Genomic DNA, 27,173 nt, shown 5'->3' with positions numbered 1-27,173 from the left:
TAGCTCAGATACCGTTCCATAAACCCAATATGTAATAGACAAGACCTACTCCTTGCTCAGGGAACTGGACTCAACACCCCCTACTCACCGCCCAAGAATATATCTGACTAGTAAGAATCTTAAACCTATGTATTGATATCTCTCTGTAAGTGAGTCAAGTGGGTGTAAAGCGGCATAAACACAGCAGTGAAAAGCAGCTAAACCCCATTATAAAAATCAATTACTTTTAAAAACCCGTGAAACAAAGACAGTGAAAGAGAGAGAAATTCTTACACAATTCGTTCAGGGGCTGTGATGCCACCTGGATTGACCATATCTAGACCCACAGCTGACGGAGACATAAGGGTGGACACTCCTGGGGCTGAGAGGTTTGGTGAGGTTGGGTGAGCAAACGCAGACCCTTTAAAGTAGTACTGCGTGGTACCCATCCCATGGGTCCCAAATCTCCAGGTTCAAGGGCATCTTCCTACATCGAAAACATGCATGAGAAACCCAGAAGCTGGTACACCGTGTGATCGGGAAAGGTTTCTAAAACGCACCTCATTTCTCACCTCCTTGTGCTCGGGTTCGCCATTCCAGCCGCTTTACTAGCAATCTCCCTCCTTGGAGACTCAGCACCTTTAACCTCCTGTTCCGTACAGGTTGCGATTTGTCCTGAGGATGAACGGGAAGAGGGGGAACCAATGAGAGACTAGCTCTAGGTGTTGGGACTGGCACAGGTCACTCTATTTTCCCATCAGGAAGAAGAATTAACCACAGGCTCAGCCTGCCGCCCGGGACCAGAATAGGGCCTGAAGCAATCCTGTGCTTTTGCGGCCAGCTCCCAAGTAAGCGAGTTGAACAATGGAGCTCAGGGGCACTGCAATTCACAAACCTGCAGAGTTATAAATGATAACTCTTGTCCACAAATATATTGAGGGAAGGCACCGAAGAGGATTTGAAAGCAAGGCAGAATTGCAGGAAACAGATTTCAGGAGGTAGATTCGAATCGCCTTGAAAGCACAGGAAAAGCGGCCAAACCTCGACAATCATGCCCTTGGCCAAAAAGGGCGTATGCGTTTTTTCCTGAATATATTCAGGAAAAAACGCATACGCCCTTTTTGGCCAACCAAGCAACCTGGAAAGGCAAATCAGCGCTACAAAGAAGTCTCGCTTCCCATCGGTCAAAAGGGCCATGCTGAATAAAGTGTCAAAACCAGAAATGCAGGACAGGCCATGGAGAACCGGGAGCCTTGCTACGCTGAAGGGCGGGATGTAAATTGCCAACAGCCACTCTGGAGAAGTGTACGGTGTGTCCTGAAACATCTAAAAAACTCAGCTTAGAGAGCATAGGGCACTTCCACTCATGGGCGTATACATTGGGAAAACTAAAAATCAGCAAGACACAGGCACCCCAAAGTTTAGGGCTGCTCTCTTGACAAGAACCTCCACTTCGTTACACCTTAAATATCCCAGGAAAGAGAAAAAAGGATAAAGAAGTTGTGGTCCTTATGTACAATGGAATATCACTCAGCCATGAAATCAAGGTCATAAGGCTAGTAGCAGCATGATGAGTGGATTTAGGTACGACGATTCTAAGTGAAAAAAGTCACACAGAAAAAGACACTTGTCATAAGATATCACTAATAGAGGGAATGTAAAAACCGCTACACTTGAACTGAATTACAAAACGGAACAGAGTCACACGTTTAGAAAACACACTATGGCTGCTCAACGGGAAAGGTGAGGCGGGGGGATGCATAAAACACGGGTTTCAAATTAGCTCAGATACCGTTCCATAAACCCAATATGTAATAGACAAGACCTACTCCTTGCTCAGGGAACTGGACTCAACACCCCCTACTCACCGCCCAAGAATATATCTGACTAGTAAGAATCTTAAACCTATGTATTGATATCTCTCTGTAAGTGAGTCAAGTGGGTGTAAAGCGGCATAAACACAGCAGTGAAAAGCAGCTAAACCCCATTATAAAAATCAATTACTTTTAAAAACCCGTGAAACAAAGACAGTGAAAGAGAGAGAAATTCTTACACAATTCGTTCAGGGGCTGTGATGCCACCTGGATTGACCATATCTAGACCCACAGCTGACGGAGACATAAGGGTGGACACTCCTGGGGCTGAGAGGTTTGGTGAGGTTGGGTGAGCAAACGCAGACCCTTTAAAGTAGTACTGCGTGGTACCCATCCCATGGGTCCCAAATCTCCAGGTTCAAGGGCATCTTCCTACATCGAAAACATGCATGAGAAACCCAGAAGCTGGTACACCGTGTGATCGGGAAAGGTTTCTAAAACGCACCTCATTTCTCACCTCCTTGTGCTCGGGTTCGCCATTCCAGCCGCTTTACTAGCAATCTCCCTCCTTGGAGACTCAGCACCTTTAACCTCCTGTTCCGTACAGGTTGCGATTTGTCCTGAGGATGAACGGGAAGAGGGGGAACCAATGAGAGACTAGCTCTAGGTGTTGGGACTGGCACAGGTCACTCTATTTTCCCATCAGGAAGAAGAATTAACCACAGGCTCAGCCTGCCGCCCGGGACCAGAATAGGGCCTGAAGCAATCCTGTGCTTTTGCGGCCAGCTCCCAAGTAAGCGAGTTGAACAATGGAGCTCAGGGGCACTGCAATTCACAAACCTGCAGAGTTATAAATGATAACTCTTGTCCACAAATATATTGAGGCAAGGCACCGAAGAGGATTTGAAAGCAAGGCAGAATTGCAGGAAACAGATTTCAGGAGGTAGATTCGAATCGCCTTGAAAGCACAGGAAAAGCGGCCAAACCTCGACAATCATGCCCTTGGCCAAAAAGGGCGTATGCGTTTTTTCCTGAATATATTCAGGAAAAAACGCATACGCCCTTTTTGGCCAACCAAGCAACCTGGAAAGGCAAATCAGCGCTACAAAGAAGTCTCGCTTCCCATCGGTCAAAAGGGCCATGCTGAATAAAGTGTCAAAACCAGAAATGCAGGACAGGCCATGGAGAACCGGGAGCCTTGCTACGTTGAAGGGCGGGATGTAAATTGCCAACAGCCACTCTGGAGAAGTGTACGGTGTGTCCTGAAACATCTAAAAAACTCAGCTTAGAGAGCATAGGGCACTTCCACTCATGGGCGTATACATTGGGAAAACTAAAAATCAGCAAGACACAGGCACCCCAAAGTTTAGGGCTGCTCTCTTGACAAGAACCTCCACTTCGTTACACCTTAAATATCCCAGGAAAGAGAAAAAAGGATAAAGAAGTTGTGGTCCTTATGTACAATGGAATATCACTCAGCCATGAAATCAAGGTCATAAGGCTAGTAGCAGCATGATGAGTGGATTTAGGTACGACGATTCTAAGTGAAAAAAGTCACACAGAAAAAGACACTTGTCATAAGATATCACTAATAGAGGGAATGTAAAAACCGCTACACTTGAACTGAATTACAAAACGGAACAGAGTCACACGTTTAGAAAACACACTATGGCTGCTCAACGGGAAAGGTGAGGCGGGGGGATGCATAAAACACGGGTTTCAAATTAGCTCAGATACCGTTCCATAAACCCAATATGTAATAGACAAGACCTACTCCTTGCTCAGGGAACTGGACTCAACACCCCCTACTCACCGCCCAAGAATATATCTGACTAGTAAGAATCTTAAACCTATGTATTGATATCTCTCTGTAAGTGAGTCAAGTGGGTGTAAAGCGGCATAAACACAGCAGTGAAAAGCAGCTAAACCCCATTATAAAAATCAATTACTTTTAAAAACCCGTGAAACAAAGACAGTGAAAGAGAGAGAAATTCTTACACAATTCGTTCAGGGGCTGTGATGCCACCTGGATTGACCATATCTAGACCCACAGCTGACGGAGACATAAGGGTGGACACTCCTGGGGCTGAGAGGTTTGGTGAGGTTGGGTGAGCAAACGCAGACCCTTTAAAGTAGTACTGCGTGGTACCCATCCCATGGGTCCCAAATCTCCAGGTTCAAGGGCATCTTCCTACATCGAAAACATGCATGAGAAACCCAGAAGCTGGTACACCGTGTGATCGGGAAAGGTTTCTAAAACGCACCTCATTTCTCACCTCCTTGTGCTCGGGTTCGCCATTCCAGCCGCTTTACTAGCAATCTCCCTCCTTGGAGACTCAGCACCTTTAACCTCCTGTTCCGTACAGGTTGCGATTTGTCCTGAGGATGAACGGGAAGAGGGGGAACCAATGAGAGACTAGCTCTAGGTGTTGGGACTGGCACAGGTCACTCTATTTTCCCATCAGGAAGAAGAATTAACCACAGGCTCAGCCTGCCGCCCGGGACCAGAATAGGGCCTGAAGCAATCCTGTGCTTTTGCGGCCAGCTCCCAAGTAAGCGAGTTGAACAATGGAGCTCAGGGGCACTGCAATTCACAAACCTGCAGAGTTATAAATGATAACTCTTGTCCACAAATATATTGAGGCAAGGCACCGAAGAGGATTTGAAAGCAAGGCAGAATTGCAGGAAACAGATTTCAGGAGGTAGATTCGAATCGCCTTGAAAGCACAGGAAAAGCGGCCAAACCTCGACAATCATGCCCTTGGCCAAAAAGGGCGTATGCGTTTTTTCCTGAATATATTCAGGAAAAAACGCATACGCCCTTTTTGGCCAACCAAGCAACCTGGAAAGGCAAATCAGCGCTACAAAGAAGTCTCGCTTCCCATCGGTCAAAAGGGCCATGCTGAATAAAGTGTCAAAACCAGAAATGCAGGACAGGCCATGGAGAACCGGGAGCCTTGCTACGCTGAAGGGCGGGATGTAAATTGCCAACAGCCACTCTGGAGAAGTGTACGGTGTGTCCTGAAACATCTAAAAAACTCAGCTTAGAGAGCATAGGGCACTTCCACTCATGGGCGTATACATTGGGAAAACTAAAAATCAGCAAGACACAGGCACCCCAAAGTTTAGGGCTGCTCTCTTGACAAGAACCTCCACTTCGTTACACCTTAAATATCCCAGGAAAGAGAAAAAAGGTTAAAGAAGTTGTGGTCCATATGTACAATGGAATATCACTCAGCCATGAAATCAAGGTCATAAGGCTAGTAGCAGCATGATGAGTGGATTTAGGTACGACGATTCTAAGTGAAAAAAGTCACACAGAAAAAGACACTTGTCATAAGATATCACTAATAGAGGGAATGTAAAAACCGCTACACTTGAACTGAATTACAAAACGGAACAGAGTCACACGTTTAGAAAACACACTATGGCTGCTCAACGGGAAAGGTGAGGCGGGGGGATGCATAAAACACGGGTTTCAAATTAGCTCAGATACCGTTCCATAAACCCAATATGTAATAGACAAGACCTACTCCTTGCTCAGGGAACTGGACTCAACACCCCCTACTCACCGCCCAAGAATATATCTGACTAGTAAGAATCTTAAACCTATGTATTGATATCTCTCTGTAAGTGAGTCAAGTGGGTGTAAAGCGGCATAAACACAGCAGTGAAAAGCAGCTAAACCCCATTATAAAAATCAATTACTTTTAAAAACCCGTGAAACAAAGACAGTGAAAGAGAGAGAAATTCTTACACAATTCGTTCAGGGGCTGTGATGCCACCTGGATTGACCATATCTAGACCCACAGCTGACGGAGACATAAGGGTGGACACTCCTGGGGCTGAGAGGTTTGGTGAGGTTGGGTGAGCAAACGCAGACCCTTTAAAGTAGTACTGCGTGGTACCCATCCCATGGGTCCCAAATCTCCAGGTTCAAGGGCATCTTCCTACATCGAAAACATGCATGAGAAACCCAGAAGCTGGTACACCGTGTGATCGGGAAAGGTTTCTAAAACGCACCTCATTTCTCACCTCCTTGTGCTCGGGTTCGCCATTCCAGCCGCTTTACTAGCAATCTCCCTCCTTGGAGACTCAGCACCTTTAACCTCCTGTTCCGTACAGGTTGCGATTTGTCCTGAGGATGAACGGGAAGAGGGGGAACCAATGAGAGACTAGCTCTAGGTGTTGGGACTGGCACAGGTCACTCTATTTTCCCATCAGGAAGAAGAATTAACCACAGGCTCAGCCTGCCGCCCGGGACCAGAATAGGGCCTGAAGCAATCCTGTGCTTTTGCGGCCAGCTCCCAAGTAAGCGAGTTGAACAATGGAGCTCAGGGGCACTGCAATTCACAAACCTGCAGAGTTATAAATGATAACTCTTGTCCACAAATATATTGAGGCAAGGCACCGAAGAGGATTTGAAAGCAAGGCAGAATTGCAGGAAACAGATTTCAGGAGGTAGATTCGAATCGCCTTGAAAGCACAGGAAAAGCGGCCAAACCTCGACAATCATGCCCTTGGCCAAAAAGGGCGTATGCGTTTTTTCCTGAATATATTCAGGAAAAAACGCATACGCCCTTTTTGGCCAACCAAGCAACCTGGAAAGGCAAATCAGCGCTACAAAGAAGTCTCGCTTCCCATCGGTCAAAAGGGCCATGCTGAATAAAGTGTCAAAACCAGAAATGCAGGACAGGCCATGGAGAACCGGGAGCCTTGCTACGCTGAAGGGCGGGATGTAAATTGCCAACAGCCACTCTGGAGAAGTGTACGGTGTGTCCTGAAACATCTAAAAAACTCAGCTTAGAGAGCATAGGGCACTTCCACTCATGGGCGTATACATTGGGAAAACTAAAAATCAGCAAGACACAGGCACCCCAAAGTTTAGGGCTGCTCTCTTGACAAGAACCTCCACTTCGTTACACCTTAAATATCCCAGGAAAGAGAAAAAAGGATAAAGAAGTTGTGGTCCTTATGTACAATGGAATATCACTCAGCCATGAAATCAAGGTCATAAGGCTAGTAGCAGCATGATGAGTGGATTTAGGTACGACGATTCTAAGTGAAAAAAGTCACACAGAAAAAGACACTTGTCATAAGATATCACTAATAGAGGGAATGTAAAAACCGCTACACTTGAACTGAATTACAAAACGGAACAGAGTCACACGTTTAGAAAACACACTATGGCTGCTCAACGGGAAAGGTGAGGCGGGGGGATGCATAAAACACGGGTTTCAAATTAGCTCAGATACCGTTCCATAAACCCAATATGTAATAGACAAGACCTACTCCTTGCTCAGGGAACTGGACTCAACACCCCCTACTCACCGCCCAAGAATATATCTGACTAGTAAGAATCTTAAACCTATGTATTGATATCTCTCTGTAAGTGAGTCAAGTGGGTGTAAAGCGGCATAAACACAGCAGTGAAAAGCAGCTAAACCCCATTATAAAAATCAATTACTTTTAAAAACCCGTGAAACAAAGACAGTGAAAGAGAGAGAAATTCTTACAAACTTCGTTCAGGGGCTGTGATGCCACCTGGATTGACCATATCTAGACCCACAGCTGACGGAGACATAAGGGTGGACACTCCTGGGGCTGAGAGGTTTGGTGAGGTTGGGTGAGCAAACGCAGACCCTTTAAAGTAGTACTGCGTGGTACCCATCCCATGGGTCCCAAATCTCCAGGTTCAAGGGCATCTTCCTACATCGAAAACATGCATGAGAAACCCAGAAGCTGGTACACCGTGTGATCGGGAAAGGTTTCTAAAACGCACCTCATTTCTCACCTCCTTGTGCTCGGGTTCGCCATTCCAGCCGCTTTACTAGCAATCTCCCTCCTTGGAGACTCAGCACCTTTAACCTCCTGTTCCGTACAGGTTGCGATTTGTCCTGAGGATGAACGGGAAGAGGGGGAACCAATGAGAGACTAGCTCTAGGTGTTGGGACTGGCACAGGTCACTCTATTTTCCCATCAGGAAGAAGAATTAACCACAGGCTCAGCCTGCCGCCCGGGACCAGAATAGGGCCTGAAGCAATCCTGTGCTTTTGCGGCCAGCTCCCAAGTAAGCGAGTTGAACAATGGAGCTCAGGGGCACTGCAATTCACAAACCTGCAGAGTTATAAATGATAACTCTTGTCCACAAATATATTGAGGGAAGGCACCGAAGAGGATTTGAAAGCAAGGCAGAATTGCAGGAAACAGATTTCAGGAGGTAGATTCGAATCGCCTTGAAAGCACAGGAAAAGCGGCCAAACCTCGACAATCATGCCCTTGGCCAAAAAGGGCGTATGCGTTTTTTCCTGAATATATTCAGGAAAAAACGCATACGCCCTTTTTGGCCAACCAAGCAACCTGGAAAGGCAAATCAGCGCTACAAAGAAGTCTCGCTTCCCATCGGTCAAAAGGGCCATGCTGAATAAAGTGTCAAAACCAGAAATGCAGGACAGGCCATGGAGAACCGGGAGCCTTGCTACGCTGAAGGGCGGGATGTAAATTGCCAACAGCCACTCTGGAGAAGTGTACGGTGTGTCCTGAAACATCTAAAAAACTCAGCTTAGAGAGCATAGGGCACTTCCACTCATGGGCGTATACATTGGGAAAACTAAAAATCAGCAAGACACAGGCACCCCAAAGTTTAGGGCTGCTCTCTTGACAAGAACCTCCACTTCGTTACACCTTAAATATCCCAGGAAAGAGAAAAAAGGATAAAGAAGTTGTGGTCCTTATGTACAATGGAATATCACTCAGCCATGAAATCAAGGTCATAAGGCTAGTAGCAGCATGATGAGTGGATTTAGGTACGACGATTCTAAGTGAAAAAAGTCACACAGAAAAAGACACTTGTCATAAGATATCACTAATAGAGGGAATGTAAAAACCGCTACACTTGAACTGAATTACAAAACGGAACAGAGTCACACGTTTAGAAAACACACTATGGCTGCTCAACGGGAAAGGTGAGGCGGGGGGATGCATAAAACACGGGTTTCAAATTAGCTCAGATACCGTTCCATAAACCCAATATGTAATAGACAAGACCTACTCCTTGCTCAGGGAACTGGACTCAACACCCCCTACTCACCGCCCAAGAATATATCTGACTAGTAAGAATCTTAAACCTATGTATTGATATCTCTCTGTAAGTGAGTCAAGTGGGTGTAAAGCGGCATAAACACAGCAGTGAAAAGCAGCTAAACCCCATTATAAAAATCAATTACTTTTAAAAACCCGTGAAACAAAGACAGTGAAAGAGAGAGAAATTCTTACACAATTCGTTCAGGGGCTGTGATGCCACCTGGATTGACCATATCTAGACCCACAGCTGACGGAGACATAAGGGTGGACACTCCTGGGGCTGAGAGGTTTGGTGAGGTTGGGTGAGCAAACGCAGACCCTTTAAAGTAGTACTGCGTGGTACCCATCCCATGGGTCCCAAATCTCCAGGTTCAAGGGCATCTTCCTACATCGAAAACATGCATGAGAAACCCAGAAGCTGGTACACCGTGTGATCGGGAAAGGTTTCTAAAACGCACCTCATTTCTCACCTCCTTGTGCTCGGGTTCGCCATTCCAGCCGCTTTACTAGCAATCTCCCTCCTTGGAGACTCAGCACCTTTAACCTCCTGTTCCGTACAGGTTGCGATTTGTCCTGAGGATGAACGGGAAGAGGGGGAACCAATGAGAGACTAGCTCTAGGTGTTGGGACTGGCACAGGTCACTCTATTTTCCCATCAGGAAGAAGAATTAACCACAGGCTCAGCCTGCCGCCCGGGACCAGAATAGGGCCTGAAGCAATCCTGTGCTTTTGCGGCCAGCTCCCAAGTAAGCGAGTTGAACAATGGAGCTCAGGGGCACTGCAATTCACAAACCTGCAGAGTTATAAATGATAACTCTTGTCCACAAATATATTGAGGGAAGGCACCGAAGAGGATTTGAAAGCAAGGCAGAATTGCAGGAAACAGATTTCAGGAGGTAGATTCGAATCGCCTTGAAAGCACAGGAAAAGCGGCCAAACCTCGACAATCATGCCCTTGGCCAAAAAGGGCGTATGCGTTTTTTCCTGAATATATTCAGGAAAAAACGCATACGCCCTTTTTGGCCAACCAAGCAACCTGGAAAGGCAAATCAGCGCTACAAAGAAGTCTCGCTTCCCATCGGTCAAAAGGGCCATGCTGAATAAAGTGTCAAAACCAGAAATGCAGGACAGGCCATGGAGAACCGGGAGCCTTGCTACGCTGAAGGGCGGGATGTAAATTGCCAACAGCCACTCTGGAGAAGTGTACGGTGTGTCCTGAAACATCTAAAAAACTCAGCTTAGAGAGCATAGGGCACTTCCACTCATGGGCGTATACATTGGGAAAACTAAAAATCAGCAAGACACAGGCACCCCAAAGTTTAGGGCTGCTCTCTTGACAAGAACCTCCACTTCGTTACACCTTAAATATCCCAGGAAAGAGAAAAAAGGTTAAAGAAGTTGTGGTCCATATGTACAATGGAATATCACTCAGCCATGAAATCAAGGTCATAAGGCTAGTAGCAGCATGATGAGTGGATTTAGGTACGACGATTCTAAGTGAAAAAAGTCACACAGAAAAAGACACTTGTCATAAGATATCACTAATAGAGGGAATGTAAAAACCGCTACACTTGAACTGAATTACAAAACGGAACAGAGTCACACGTTTAGAAAACACACTATGGCTGCTCAACGGGAAAGGTGAGGCGGGGGGATGCATAAAACACGGGTTTCAAATTAGCTCAGATACCGTTCCATAAACCCAATATGTAATAGACAAGACCTACTCCTTGCTCAGGGAACTGGACTCAACACCCCCTACTCACCGCCCAAGAATATATCTGACTAGTAAGAATCTTAAACCTATGTATTGATATCTCTCTGTAAGTGAGTCAAGTGGGTGTAAAGCGGCATAAACACAGCAGTGAAAAGCAGCTAAACCCCATTATAAAAATCAATTACTTTTAAAAACCCGTGAAACAAAGACAGTGAAAGAGAGAGAAATTCTTACACAATTCGTTCAGGGGCTGTGATGCCACCTGGATTGACCATATCTAGACCCACAGCTGACGGAGACATAAGGGTGGACACTCCTGGGGCTGAGAGGTTTGGTGAGGTTGGGTGAGCAAACGCAGACCCTTTAAAGTAGTACTGCGTGGTACCCATCCCATGGGTCCCAAATCTCCAGGTTCAAGGGCATCTTCCTACATCGAAAACATGCATGAGAAACCCAGAAGCTGGTACACCGTGTGATCGGGAAAGGTTTCTAAAACGCACCTCATTTCTCACCTCCTTGTGCTCGGGTTCGCCATTCCAGCCGCTTTACTAGCAATCTCCCTCCTTGGAGACTCAGCACCTTTAACCTCCTGTTCCGTACAGGTTGCGATTTGTCCTGAGGATGAACGGGAAGAGGGGGAACCAATGAGAGACTAGCTCTAGGTGTTGGGACTGGCACAGGTCACTCTATTTTCCCATCAGGAAGAAGAATTAACCACAGGCTCAGCCTGCCGCCCGGGACCAGAATAGGGCCTGAAGCAATCCTGTGCTTTTGCGGCCAGCTCCCAAGTAAGCGAGTTGAACAATGGAGCTCAGGGGCACTGCAATTCACAAACCTGCAGAGTTATAAATGATAACTCTTGTCCACAAATATATTGAGGCAAGGCACCGAAGAGGATTTGAAAGCAAGGCAGAATTGCAGGAAACAGATTTCAGGAGGTAGATTCGAATCGCCTTGAAAGCACAGGAAAAGCGGCCAAACCTCGACAATCATGCCCTTGGCCAAAAAGGGCGTATGCGTTTTTTCCTGAATATATTCAGGAAAAAACGCATACGCCCTTTTTGGCCAACCAAGCAACCTGGAAAGGCAAATCAGCGCTACAAAGAAGTCTCGCTTCCCATCGGTCAAAAGGGCCATGCTGAATAAAGTGTCAAAACCAGAAATGCAGGACAGGCCATGGAGAACCGGGAGCCTTGCTACGCTGAAGGGCGGGATGTAAATTGCCAACAGCCACTCTGGAGAAGTGTACGGTGTGTCCTGAAACATCTAAAAAACTCAGCTTAGAGAGCATAGGGCACTTCCACTCATGGGCGTATACATTGGGAAAACTAAAAATCAGCAAGACACAGGCACCCCAAAGTTTAGGGCTGCTCTCTTGACAAGAACCTCCACTTCGTTACACCTTAAATATCCCAGGAAAGAGAAAAAAGGATAAAGAAGTTGTGGTCCTTATGTACAATGGAATATCACTCAGCCATGAAATCAAGGTCATAAGGCTAGTAGCAGCATGATGAGTGGATTTAGGTACGACGATTCTAAGTGAAAAAAGTCACACAGAAAAAGACACTTGTCATAAGATATCACTAATAGAGGGAATGTAAAAACCGCTACACTTGAACTGAATTACAAAACGGAACAGAGTCACACGTTTAGAAAACACACTATGGCTGCTCAACGGGAAAGGTGAGGCGGGGGGATGCATAAAACACGGGTTTCAAATTAGCTCAGATACCGTTCCATAAACCCAATATGTAATAGACAAGACCTACTCCTTGCTCAGGGAACTGGACTCAACACCCCCTACTCACCGCCCAAGAATATATCTGACTAGTAAGAATCTTAAACCTATGTATTGATATCTCTCTGTAAGTGAGTCAAGTGGGTGTAAAGCGGCATAAACACAGCAGTGAAAAGCAGCTAAACCCCATTATAAAAATCAATTACTTTTAAAAACCCGTGAAACAAAGACAGTGAAAGAGAGAGAAATTCTTACAAACTTCGTTCAGGGGCTGTGATGCCACCTGGATTGACCATATCTAGACCCACAGCTGACGGAGACATAAGGGTGGACACTCCTGGGGCTGAGAGGTTTGGTGAGGTTGGGTGAGCAAACGCAGACCCTTTAAAGTAGTACTGCGTGGTACCCATCCCATGGGTCCCAAATCTCCAGGTTCAAGGGCATCTTCCTACATCGAAAACATGCATGAGAAACCCAGAAGCTGGTACACCGTGTGATCGGGAAAGGTTTCTAAAACGCACCTCATTTCTCACCTCCTTGTGCTCGGGTTCGCCATTCCAGCCGCTTTACTAGCAATCTCCCTCCTTGGAGACTCAGCACCTTTAACCTCCTGTTCCGTACAGGTTGCGATTTGTCCTGAGGATGAACGGGAAGAGGGGGAACCAATGAGAGACTAGCTCTAGGTGTTGGGACTGGCACAGGTCACTCTATTTTCCCATCAGGAAGAAGAATTAACCACAGGCTCAGCCTGCCGCCCGGGACCAGAATAGGGCCTGAAGCAATCCTGTGCTTTTGCGGCCAGCTCCCAAGTAAGCGAGTTGAACAATGGAGCTCAGGGGCACTGCAATTCACAAACCTGCAGAGTTATAAATGATAACTCTTGTCCACAAATATATTGAGGCAAGGCACCGAAGAGGATTTGAAAGCAAGGCAGAATTGCAGGAAACAGATTTCAGGAGGTAGATTCGAATCGCCTTGAAAGCACAGGAAAAGCGGCCAAACCTCGACAATCATGCCCTTGGCCAAAAAGGGCGTATGCGTTTTTTCCTGAATATATTCAGGAAAAAACGCATACGCCCTTTTTGGCCAACCAAGCAACCTGGAAAGGCAAATCAGCGCTACAAAGAAGTCTCGCTTCCCATCGGTCAAAAGGGCCATGCTGAATAAAGTGTCAAAACCAGAAATGCAGGACAGGCCATGGAGAACCGGGAGCCTTGCTACGCTGAAGGGCGGGATGTAAATTGCCAACAGCCACTCTGGAGAAGTGTACGGTGTGTCCTGAAACATCTAAAAAACTCAGCTTAGAGAGCATAGGGCACTTCCACTCATGGGCGTATACATTGGGAAAACTAAAAATCAGCAAGACACAGGCACCCCAAAGTTTAGGGCTGCTCTCTTGACAAGAACCTCCACTTCGTTACACCTTAAATATCCCAGGAAAGAGAAAAAAGGATAAAGAAGTTGTGGTCCTTATGTACAATGGAATATCACTCAGCCATGAAATCAAGGTCATAAGGCTAGTAGCAGCATGATGAGTGGATTTAGGTACGACGATTCTAAGTGAAAAAAGTCACACAGAAAAAGACACTTGTCATAAGATATCACTAATAGAGGGAATGTAAAAACCGCTACACTTGAACTGAATTACAAAACGGAACAGAGTCACACGTTTAGAAAACACACTATGGCTGCTCAACGGGAAAGGTGAGGCGGGGGGATGCATAAAACACGGGTTTCAAATTAGCTCAGATACCGTTCCATAAACCCAATATGTAATAGACAAGACCTACTCCTTGCTCAGGGAACTGGACTCAACACCCCCTACTCACCGCCCAAGAATATATCTGACTAGTAAGAATCTTAAACCTATGTATTGATATCTCTCTGTAAGTGAGTCAAGTGGGTGTAAAGCGGCATAAACACAGCAGTGAAAAGCAGCTAAACCCCATTATAAAAATCAATTACTTTTAAAAACCCGTGAAACAAAGACAGTGAAAGAGAGAGAAATTCTTACAAACTTCGTTCAGGGGCTGTGATGCCACCTGGATTGACCATATCTAGACCCACAGCTGACGGAGACATAAGGGTGGACACTCCTGGGGCTGAGAGGTTTGGTGAGGTTGGGTGAGCAAACGCAGACCCTTTAAAGTAGTACTGCGTGGTACCCATCCCATGGGTCCCAAATCTCCAGGTTCAAGGGCATCTTCCTACATCGAAAACATGCATGAGAAACCCAGAAGCTGGTACACCGTGTGATCGGGAAAGGTTTCTAAAACGCACCTCATTTCTCACCTCCTTGTGCTCGGGTTCGCCATTCCAGCCGCTTTACTAGCAATCTCCCTCCTTGGAGACTCAGCACCTTTAACCTCCTGTTCCGTACAGGTTGCGATTTGTCCTGAGGATGAACGGGAAGAGGGGGAACCAATGAGAGACTAGCTCTAGGTGTTGGGACTGGCACAGGTCACTCTATTTTCCCATCAGGAAGAAGAATTAACCACAGGCTCAGCCTGCCGCCCGGGACCAGAATAGGGCCTGAAGCAATCCTGTGCTTTTGCGGCCAGCTCCCAAGTAAGCGAGTTGAACAATGGAGCTCAGGGGCACTGCAATTCACAAACCTGCAGAGTTATAAATGATAACTCTTGTCCACAAATATATTGAGGGAAGGCACCGAAGAGGATTTGAAAGCAAGGCAGAATTGCAGGAAACAGATTTCAGGAGGTAGATTCGAATCGCCTTGAAAGCACAGGAAAAGCGGCCAAACCTCGACAATCATGCCCTTGGCCAAAAAGGGCGTATGCGTTTTTTCCTGAATATATTCAGGAAAAAACGCATACGCCCTTTTTGGCCAACCAAGCAACCTGGAAAGGCAAATCAGCGCTACAAAGAAGTCTCGCTTCCCATCGGTCAAAAGGGCCATGCTGAATAAAGTGTCAAAACCAGAAATGCAGGACAGGCCATGGAGAACCGGGAGCCTTGCTACGCTGAAGGGCGGGATGTAAATTGCCAACAGCCACTCTGGAGAAGTGTACGGTGTGTCCTGAAACATCTAAAAAACTCAGCTTAGAGAGCATAGGGCACTTCCACTCATGGGCGTATACATTGGGAAAACTAAAAATCAGCAAGACACAGGCACCCCAAAGTTTAGGGCTGCTCTCTTGACAAGAACCTCCACTTCGTTACACCTTAAATATCCCAGGAAAGAGAAAAAAGGATAAAGAAGTTGTGGTCCTTATGTACAATGGAATATCACTCAGCCATGAAATCAAGGTCATAAGGCTAGTAGCAGCATGATGAGTGGATTTAGGTACGACGATTCTAAGTGAAAAAAGTCACACAGAAAAAGACACTTGTCATAAGATATCACTAATAGAGGGAATGTAAAAACCGCTACACTTGAACTGAATTACAAAACGGAACAGAGTCACACGTTTAGAAAACACACTATGGCTGCTCAACGGGAAAGGTGAGGCGGGGGGATGCATAAAACACGGGTTTCAAATTAGCTCAGATACCGTTCCATAAACCCAATATGTAATAGACAAGACCTACTCCTTGCTCAGGGAACTGGACTCAACACCCCCTACTCACCGCCCAAGAATATATCTGACTAGTAAGAATCTTAAACCTATGTATTGATATCTCTCTGTAAGTGAGTCAAGTGGGTGTAAAGCGGCATAAACACAGCAGTGAAAAGCAGCTAAACCCCATTATAAAAATCAATTACTTTTAAAAACCCGTGAAACAAAGACAGTGAAAGAGAGAGAAATTCTTACACAATTCGTTCAGGGGCTGTGATGCCACCTGGATTGACCATATCTAGACCCACAGCTGACGGAGACATAAGGGTGGACACTCCTGGGGCTGAGAGGTTTGGTGAGGTTGGGTGAGCAAACGCAGACCCTTTAAAGTAGTACTGCGTGGTACCCATCCCATGGGTCCCAAATCTCCAGGTTCAAGGGCATCTTCCTACATCGAAAACATGCATGAGAAACCCAGAAGCTGGTACACCGTGTGATCGGGAAAGGTTTCTAAAACGCACCTCATTTCTCACCTCCTTGTGCTCGGGTTCGCCATTCCAGCCGCTTTACTAGCAATCTCCCTCCTTGGAGACTCAGCACCTTTAACCTCCTGTTCCGTACAGGTTGCGATTTGTCCTGAGGATGAACGGGAAGAGGGGGAACCAATGAGAGACTAGCTCTAGGTGTTGGGACTGGCACAGGTCACTCTATTTTCCCATCAGGAAGAAGAATTAACCACAGGCTCAGCCTGCCGCCCGGGACCAGAATAGGGCCTGAAGCAATCCTGTGCTTTTGCGGCCAGCTCCCAAGTAAGCGAGTTGAACAATGGAGCTCAGGGGCACTGCAATTCACAAACCTGCAGAGTTATAAATGATAACTCTTGTCCACAAATATATTGAGGGAAGGCACCGAAGAGGATTTGAAAGCAAGGCAGAATTGCAGGAAACAGATTTCAGGAGGTAGATTCGAATCGCCTTGAAAGCACAGGAAAAGCGGCCAAACCTCGACAATCATGCCCTTGGCCAAAAAGGGCGTATGCGTTTTTTCCTGAATATATTCAGGAAAAAACGCATACGCCCTTTTTGGCCAACCAAGCAACCTGGAAAGGCAAATCAGCGCTACAAAGAAGTCTCGCTTCCCATCGGTCAAAAGGGCCATGCTGAATAAAGTGTCAAAACCAGAAATGCAGGACAGGCCATGGAGAACCGGGAGCCTTGCTACGCTGAAGGGCGGGATGTAAATTGCCAACAGCCACTCTGGAGAAGTGTACGGTGTGTCCTGAAACATCTAAAAAACTCAGCTTAGAGAGCATAGGGCACTTCCACTCATGGGCGTATACATTGGGAAAACTAAAAATCAGCAAGACACAGGCACCCCAAAGTTTAGGGCTGCTCTCTTGACAAGAACCTCCACTTCGTTACACCTTAAATATCCCAGGAAAGAGAAAAAAGGTTAAAGAAGTTGTGGTCCATATGTACAATGGAATATCACTCAGCCATGAAATCAAGGTCATAAGGCTAGTAGCAGCATGATGAGTGGATTTAGGTACGACGATTCTAAGTGAAAAAAGTCACACAGAAAAAGACACTTGTCATAAGATATCACTAATAGAGGGAATGTAAAAACCGCTACACTTGAACTGAATTACAAAACGGAACAGAGTCACACGTTTAGAAAACACACTATGGCTGCTCAACGGGAAAGGTGAGGCGGGGGGATGCATAAAACACGGGTTTCAAATTAGCTCAGATACCGTTCCATAAACCCAATATGTAATAGACAAGACCTACTCCTTGCTCAGGGAACTGGACTCAACACCCCCTACTCACCGCCCAAGAATATATCTGACTAGTAAGAATCTTAAACCTATGTATTGATATCTCTCTGTAAGTGAGTCAAGTGGGTGTAAAGCGGCATAAACACAGCAGTGAAAAGCAGCTAAACCCCATTATAAAAATCAATTACTTTTAAAAACCCGTGAAACAAAGACAGTGAAAGAGAGAGAAATTCTTACACAATTCGTTCAGGGGCTGTGATGCCACCTGGATTGACCATATCTAGACCCACAGCTGACGGAGACATAAGGGTGGACACTCCTGGGGCTGAGAGGTTTGGTGAGGTTGGGTGAGCAAACGCAGACCCTTTAAAGTAGTACTGCGTGGTACCCATCCCATGGGTCCCAAATCTCCAGGTTCAAGGGCATCTTCCTACATCGAAAACATGCATGAGAAACCCAGAAGCTGGTACACCGTGTGATCGGGAAAGGTTTCTAAAACGCACCTCATTTCTCACCTCCTTGTGCTCGGGTTCGCCATTCCAGCCGCTTTACTAGCAATCTCCCTCCTTGGAGACTCAGCACCTTTAACCTCCTGTTCCGTACAGGTTGCGATTTGTCCTGAGGATGAACGGGAAGAGGGGGAACCAATGAGAGACTAGCTCTAGGTGTTGGGACTGGCACAGGTCACTCTATTTTCCCATCAGGAAGAAGAATTAACCACAGGCTCAGCCTGCCGCCCGGGACCAGAATAGGGCCTGAAGCAATCCTGTGCTTTTGCGGCCAGCTCCCAAGTAAGCGAGTTGAACAATGGAGCTCAGGGGCACTGCAATTCACAAACCTGCAGAGTTATAAATGATAACTCTTGTCCACAAATATATTGAGGCAAGGCACCGAAGAGGATTTGAAAGCAAGGCAGAATTGCAGGAAACAGATTTCAGGAGGTAGATTCGAATCGCCTTGAAAGCACAGGAAAAGCGGCCAAACCTCGACAATCATGCCCTTGGCCAAAAAGGGCGTATGCGTTTTTTCCTGAATATATTCAGGAAAAAACGCATACGCCCTTTTTGGCCAACCAAGCAACCTGGAAAAGCAAATCAGCGCTACAAAGAAGTCTCGCTTCCCATCGGTCAAAAGGGCCATGCTGAATAAAGTGTCAAAACCAGAAATGCAGGACAGGCCATGGAGAACCGGGAGCCTTGCTACGCTGAAGGGCGGGATGTAAATTGCCAACAGCCACTCTGGAGAAGTGTACGGTGTGTCCTGAAACATCTAAAAAACTCAGCTTAGAGAGCATAGGGCACTTCCACTCATGGGCGTATACATTGGGAAAACTAAAAATCAGCAAGACACAGGCACCCCAAAGTTTAGGGCTGCTCTCTTGACAAGAACCTCCACTTCGTTACACCTTAAATATCCCAGGAAAGAGAAAAAAGGATAAAGAAGTTGTGGTCCTTATGTACAATGGAATATCACTCAGCCATGAAATCAAGGTCATAAGGCTAGTAGCAGCATGATGAGTGGATTTAGGTACGACGATTCTAAGTGAAAAAAGTCACACAGAAAAAGACACTTGTCATAAGATATCACTAATAGAGGGAATGTAAAAACCGCTACACTTGAACTGAATTACAAAACGGAACAGAGTCACACGTTTAGAAAACACACTATGGCTGCTCAACGGGAAAGGTGAGGCGGGGGGATGCATAAAACACGGGTTTCAAATTAGCTCAGATACCGTTCCATAAACCCAATATGTAATAGACAAGACCTACTCCTTGCTCAGGGAACTGGACTCAACACCCCCTACTCACCGCCCAAGAATATATCTGACTAGTAAGAATCTTAAACCTATGTATTGATATCTCTCTGTAAGTGAGTCAAGTGGGTGTAAAGCGGCATAAACACAGCAGTGAAAAGCAGCTAAACCCCATTATAAAAATCAATTACTTTTAAAAACCCGTGAAACAAAGACAGTGAAAGAGAGAGAAATTCTTACAAACTTCGTTCAGGGGCTGTGATGCCACCTGGATTGACCATATCTAGACCCACAGCTGACGGAGACATAAGGGTGGACACTCCTGGGGCTGAGAGGTTTGGTGAGGTTGGGTGAGCAAACGCAGACCCTTTAAAGTAGTACTGCGTGGTACCCATCCCATGGGTCCCAAATCTCCAGGTTCAAGGGCATCTTCCTACATCGAAAACATGCATGAGAAACCCAGAAGCTGGTACACCGTGTGATCGGGAAAGGTTTCTAAAACGCACCTCATTTCTCACCTCCTTGTGCTCGGGTTCGCCATTCCAGCCGCTTTACTAGCAATCTCCCTCCTTGGAGACTCAGCACCTTTAACCTCCTGTTCCGTACAGGTTGCGATTTGTCCTGAGGATGAACGGGAAGAGGGGGAACCAATGAGAGACTAGCTCTAGGTGTTGGGACTGGCACAGGTCACTCTATTTTCCCATCAGGAAGAAGAATTAACCACAGGCTCAGCCTGCCGCCCGGGACCAGAATAGGGCCTGAAGCAATCCTGTGCTTTTGCGGCCAGCTCCCAAGTAAGCGAGTTGAACAATGGAGCTCAGGGGCACTGCAATTCACAAACCTGCAGAGTTATAAATGATAACTCTTGTCCACAAATATATTGAGGGAAGGCACCGAAGAGGATTTGAAAGCAAGGCAGAATTGCAGGAAACAGATTTCAGGAGGTAGATTCGAATCGCCTTGAAAGCACAGGAAAAGCGGCCAAACCTCGACAATCATGCCCTTGGCCAAAAAGGGCGTATGCGTTTTTTCCTGAATATATTCAGGAAAAAACGCATACGCCCTTTTTGGCCAACCAAGCAACCTGGAAAGGCAAATCAGCGCTACAAAGAAGTCTCGCTTCCCATCGGTCAAAAGGGCCATGCTGAATAAAGTGTCAAAACCAGAAATGCAGGACAGGCCATGGAGAACCGGGAGCCTTGCTACGCTGAAGGGCGGGATGTAAATTGCCAACAGCCACTCTGGAGAAGTGTACGGTGTGTCCTGAAACATCTAAAAAACTCAGCTTAGAGAGCATAGGGCACTTCCACTCATGGGCGTATACATTGGGAAAACTAAAAATCAGCAAGACACAGGCACCCCAAAGTTTAGGGCTGCTCTCTTGACAAGAACCTCCACTTCGTTACACCTTAAATATCCCAGGAAAGAGAAAAAAGGTTAAAGAAGTTGTGGTCCATATGTACAATGGAATATCACTCAGCCATGAAATCAAGGTCATAAGGCTAGTAGCAGCATGATGAGTGGATTTAGGTACGACGATTCTAAGTGAAAAAAGTCACACAGAAAAAGACACTTGTCATAAGATATCACTAATAGAGGGAATGTAAAAACCGCTACACTTGAACTGAATTACAAAACGGAACAGAGTCACACGTTTAGAAAACACACTATGGCTGCTCAACGGGAAAGGTGAGGCGGGGGGATGCATAAAACACGGGTTTCAAATTAGCTCAGATACCGTTCCATAAACCCAATATGTAATAGACAAGACCTACTCCTTGCTCAGGGAACTGGACTCAACACCCCCTACTCACCGCCCAAGAATATATCTGACTAGTAAGAATCTTAAACCTATGTATTGATATCTCTCTGTAAGTGAGTCAAGTGGGTGTAAAGCGGCATAAACACAGCAGTGAAAAGCAGCTAAACCCCATTATAAAAATCAATTACTTTTAAAAACCCGTGAAACAAAGACAGTGAAAGAGAGAGAAATTCTTACAAACTTCGTTCAGGGGCTGTGATGCCACCTGGATTGACCATATCTAGACCCACAGCTGACGGAGACATAAGGGTGGACACTCCTGGGGCTGAGAGGTTTGGTGAGGTTGGGTGAGCAAACGCAGACCCTTTAAAGTAGTACTGCGTGGTACCCATCCCATGGGTCCCAAATCTCCAGGTTCAAGGGCATCTTCCTACATCGAAAACATGCATGAGAAACCCAGAAGCTGGTACACCGTGTGATCGGGAAAGGTTTCTAAAACGCACCTCATTTCTCACCTCCTTGTGCTCGGGTTCGCCATTCCAGCCGCTTTACTAGCAATCTCCCTCCTTGGAGACTCAGCACCTTTAACCTCCTGTTCCGTACAGGTTGCGATTTGTCCTGAGGATGAACGGGAAGAGGGGGAACCAATGAGAGACTAGCTCTAGGTGTTGGGACTGGCACAGGTCACTCTATTTTCCCATCAGGAAGAAGAATTAACCACAGGCTCAGCCTGCCGCCCGGGACCAGAATAGGGCCTGAAGCAATCCTGTGCTTTTGCGGCCAGCTCCCAAGTAAGCGAGTTGAACAATGGAGCTCAGGGGCACTGCAATTCACAAACCTGCAGAGTTATAAATGATAACTCTTGTCCACAAATATATTGAGGCAAGGCACCGAAGAGGATTTGAAAGCAAGGCAGAATTGCAGGAAACAGATTTCAGGAGGTAGATTCGAATCGCCTTGAAAGCACAGGAAAAGCGGCCAAACCTCGACAATCATGCCCTTGGCCAAAAAGGGCGTATGCGTTTTTTCCTGAATATATTCAGGAAAAAACGCATACGCCCTTTTTGGCCAACCAAGCAACCTGGAAAGGCAAATCAGCGCTACAAAGAAGTCTCGCTTCCCATCGGTCAAAAGGGCCATGCTGAATAAAGTGTCAAAACCAGAAATGCAGGACAGGCCATGGAGAACCGGGAGCCTTGCTACGCTGAAGGGCGGGATGTAAATTGCCAACAGCCACTCTGGAGAAGTGTACGGTGTGTCCTGAAACATCTAAAAAACTCAGCTTAGAGAGCATAGGGCACTTCCACTCATGGGCGTATACATTGGGAAAACTAAAAATCAGCAAGACACAGGCACCCCAAAGTTTAGGGCTGCTCTCTTGACAAGAACCTCCACTTCGTTACACCTTAAATATCCCAGGAAAGAGAAAAAAGGTTAAAGAAGTTGTGGTCCATATGTACAATGGAATATCACTCAGCCATGAAATCAAGGTCATAAGGCTAGTAGCAGCATGATGAGTGGATTTAGGTACGACGATTCTAAGTGAAAAAAGTCACACAGAAAAAGACACTTGTCATAAGATATCACTAATAGAGGGAATGTAAAAACCGCTACACTTGAACTGAATTACAAAACGGAACAGAGTCACACGTTTAGAAAACACACTATGGCTGCTCAACGGGAAAGGTGAGGCGGGGGGATGCATAAAACACGGGTTTCAAATTAGCTCAGATACCGTTCCATAAACCCAATATGTAATAGACAAGACCTACTCCTTGCTCAGGGAACTGGACTCAACACCCCCTACTCACCGCCCAAGAATATATCTGACTAGTAAGAATCTTAAACCTATGTATTGATATCTCTCTGTAAGTGAGTCAAGTGGGTGTAAAGCGGCATAAACACAGCAGTGAAAAGCAGCTAAACCCCATTATAAAAATCAATTACTTTTAAAAACCCGTGAAACAAAGACAGTGAAAGAGAGAGAAATTCTTACACAATTCGTTCAGGGGCTGTGATGCCACCTGGATTGACCATATCTAGACCCACAGCTGACGGAGACATAAGGGTGGACACTCCTGGGGCTGAGAGGTTTGGTGAGGTTGGGTGAGCAAACGCAGACCCTTTAAAGTAGTACTGCGTGGTACCCATCCCATGGGTCCCAAATCTCCAGGTTCAAGGGCATCTTCCTACATCGAAAACATGCATGAGAAACCCAGAAGCTGGTACACCGTGTGATCGGGAAGGGTTTCTAAAACGCACCTCATTTCTCACCTCCTTGTGCTCGGGTTCGCCATTCCAGCCGCTTTACTAGCAATCTCCCTCCTTGGAGACTCAGCACCTTTAACCTCCTGTTCCGTACAGGTTGCGATTTGTCCTGAGGATGAACGGGAAGAGGGGGAACCAATGAGAGACTAGCTCTAGGTGTTGGGACTGGCACAGGTCACTCTATTTTCCCATCAGGAAGAAGAATTAACCACAGGCTCAGCCTGCCGCCCGGGACCAGAATAGGGCCTGAAGCAATCCTGTGCTTTTGCGGCCAGCTCCCAAGTAAGCGAGTTGAACAATGGAGCTCAGGGGCACTGCAATTCACAAACCTGCAGAGTTATAAATGATAACTCTTGTCCACAAATATATTGAGGGAAGGCACCGAAGAGGATTTGAAAGCAAGGCAGAATTGCAGGAAACAGATTTCAGGAGGTAGATTCGAATCGCCTTGAAAGCACAGGAAAAGCGGCCAAACCTCGACAATCATGCCCTTGGCCAAAAAGGGCGTATGCGTTTTTTCCTGAATATATTCAGGAAAAAACGCATACGCCCTTTTTGGCCAACCAAGCAACCTGGAAAGGCAAATCAGCGCTACAAAGAAGTCTCGCTTCCCATCGGTCAAAAGGGCCATGCTGAATAAAGTGTCAAAACCAGAAATGCAGGACAGGCCATGGAGAACCGGGAGCCTTGCTACGCTGAAGGGCGGGATGTAAATTGCCAACAGCCACTCTGGAGAAGTGTACGGTGTGTCCTGAAACATCTAAAAAACTCAGCTTAGAGAGCATAGGGCACTTCCACTCATGGGCGTATACATTGGGAAAACTAAAAATCAGCAAGACACAGGCACCCCAAAGTTTAGGGCTGCTCTCTTGACAAGAACCTCCACTTCGTTACACCTTAAATATCCCAGGAAAGAGAAAAAAGGTTAAAGAAGTTGTGGTCCATATGTACAATGGAATATCACTCAGCCATGAAATCAAGGTCATAAGGCTAGTAGCAGCATGATGAGTGGATTTAGGTACGACGATTCTAAGTGAAAAAAGTCACACAGAAAAAGACACTTGTCATAAGATATCACTAATAGAGGGAATGTAAAAACCGCTACACTTGAACTGAATTACAAAACGGAACAGAGTCACACGTTTAGAAAACACACTATGGCTGCTCAACGGGAAAGGTGAGGCGGGGGGATGCATAAAACACGGGTTTCAAATTAGCTCAGATACCGTTCCATAAACCCAATATGTAATAGACAAGACCTACTCCTTGCTCAGGGAACTGGACTCAACACCCCCTACTCACCGCCCAAGAATATATCTGACTAGTAAGAATCTTAAACCTATGTATTGATATCTCTCTGTAAGTGAGTCAAGTGGGTGTAAAGCGGCATAAACACAGCAGTGAAAAGCAGCTAAACCCCATTATAAAAATCAATTACTTTTAAAAACCCGTGAAACAAAGACAGTGAAAGAGAGAGAAATTCTTACACAATTCGTTCAGGGGCTGTGATGCCACCTGGATTGACCATATCTAGACCCACAGCTGACGGAGACATAAGGGTGGACACTCCTGGGGCTGAGAGGTTTGGTGAGGTTGGGTGAGCAAACGCAGACCCTTTAAAGTAGTACTGCGTGGTACCCATCCCATGGGTCCCAAATCTCCAGGTTCAAGGGCATCTTCCTACATCGAAAACATGCATGAGAAACCCAGAAGCTGGTACACCGTGTGATCGGGAAAGGTTTCTAAAACGCACCTCATTTCTCACCTCCTTGTGCTCGGGTTCGCCATTCCAGCCGCTTTACTAGCAATCTCCCTCCTTGGAGACTCAGCACCTTTAACCTCCTGTTCCGTACAGGTTGCGATTTGTCCTGAGGATGAACGGGAAGAGGGGGAACCAATGAGAGACTAGCTCTAGGTGTTGGGACTGGCACAGGTCACTCTATTTTCCCATCAGGAAGAAGAATTAACCACAGGCTCAGCCTGCCGCCCGGGACCAGAATAGGGCCTGAAGCAATCCTGTGCTTTTGCGGCCAGCTCCCAAGTAAGCGAGTTGAACAATGGAGCTCAGGGGCACTGCAATTCACAAACCTGCAGAGTTATAAATGATAACTCTTGTCCACAAATATATTGAGGCAAGGCACCGAAGAGGATTTGAAAGCAAGGCAGAATTGCAGGAAACAGATTTCAGGAGGTAGATTCGAATCGCCTTGAAAGCACAGGAAAAGCGGCCAAACCTCGACAATCATGCCCTTGGCCAAAAAGGGCGTATGCGTTTTTTCCTGAATATATTCAGGAAAAAACGCATACGCCCTTTTTGGCCAACCAAGCAACCTGGAAAAGCAAATCAGCGCTACAAAGAAGTCTCGCTTCCCATCGGTCAAAAGGGCCATGCTGAATAAAGTGTCAAAACCAGAAATGCAGGACAGGCCATGGAGAACCGGGAGCCTTGCTACGCTGAAGGGCGGGATGTAAATTGCCAACAGCCACTCTGGAGAAGTGTACGGTGTGTCCTGAAACATCTAAAAAACTCAGCTTAGAGAGCATAGGGCACTTCCACTCATGGGCGTATACATTGGGAAAACTAAAAATCAGCAAGACACAGGCACCCCAAAGTTTAGGGCTGCTCTCTTGACAAGAACCTCCACTTCGTTACACCTTAAATATCCCAGGAAAGAGAAAAAAGGATAAAGAAGTTGTGGTCCTTATGTACAATGGAATATCACTCAGCCATGAAATCAAGGTCATAAGGCTAGTAGCAGCATGATGAGTGGATTTAGGTACGACGATTCTAAGTGAAAAAAGTCACACAGAAAAAGACACTTGTCATAAGATATCACTAATAGAGGGAATGTAAAAACCGCTACACTTGAACTGAATTACAAAACGGAACAGAGTCACACGTTTAGAAAACACACTATGGCTGCTCAACGGGAAAGGTGAGGCGGGGGGATGCATAAAACACGGGTTTCAAATTAGCTCAGATACCGTTCCATAAACCCAATATGTAATAGACAAGACCTACTCCTTGCTCAGGGAACTGGACTCAACACCCCCTACTCACCGCCCAAGAATATATCTGACTAGTAAGAATCTTAAACCTATGTATTGATATCTCTCTGTAAGTGAGTCAAGTGGGTGTAAAGCGGCATAAACACAGCAGTGAAAAGCAGCTAAACCCCATTATAAAAATCAATTACTTTTAAAAACCCGTGAAACAAAGACAGTGAAAGAGAGAGAAATTCTTACAAACTTCGTTCAGGGGCTGTGATGCCACCTGGATTGACCATATCTAGACCCACAGCTGACGGAGACATAAGGGTGGACACTCCTGGGGCTGAGAGGTTTGGTGAGGTTGGGTGAGCAAACGCAGACCCTTTAAAGTAGTACTGCGTGGTACCCATCCCATGGGTCCCAAATCTCCAGGTTCAAGGGCATCTTCCTACATCGAAAACATGCATGAGAAACCCAGAAGCTGGTACACCGTGTGATCGGGAAAGGTTTCTAAAACGCACCTCATTTCTCACCTCCTTGTGCTCGGGTTCGCCATTCCAGCCGCTTTACTAGCAATCTCCCTCCTTGGAGACTCAGCACCTTTAACCTCCTGTTCCGTACAGGTTGCGATTTGTCCTGAGGATGAACGGGAAGAGGGGGAACCAATGAGAGACTAGCTCTAGGTGTTGGGACTGGCACAGGTCACTCTATTTTCCCATCAGGAAGAAGAATTAACCACAGGCTCAGCCTGCCGCCCGGGACCAGAATAG

Source organism: Eschrichtius robustus, chromosome 8 (assembly GCF_028021215.1).
Source record: "Eschrichtius robustus isolate mEscRob2 chromosome 8, mEscRob2.pri, whole genome shotgun sequence".
Classification (NCBI taxonomy): domain Eukaryota; kingdom Metazoa; phylum Chordata; class Mammalia; order Artiodactyla; family Eschrichtiidae; genus Eschrichtius; species Eschrichtius robustus.
The sequence above is the reverse complement of the archived record's forward strand: the minus strand, read 5'-3'. Positions refer to the sequence as shown.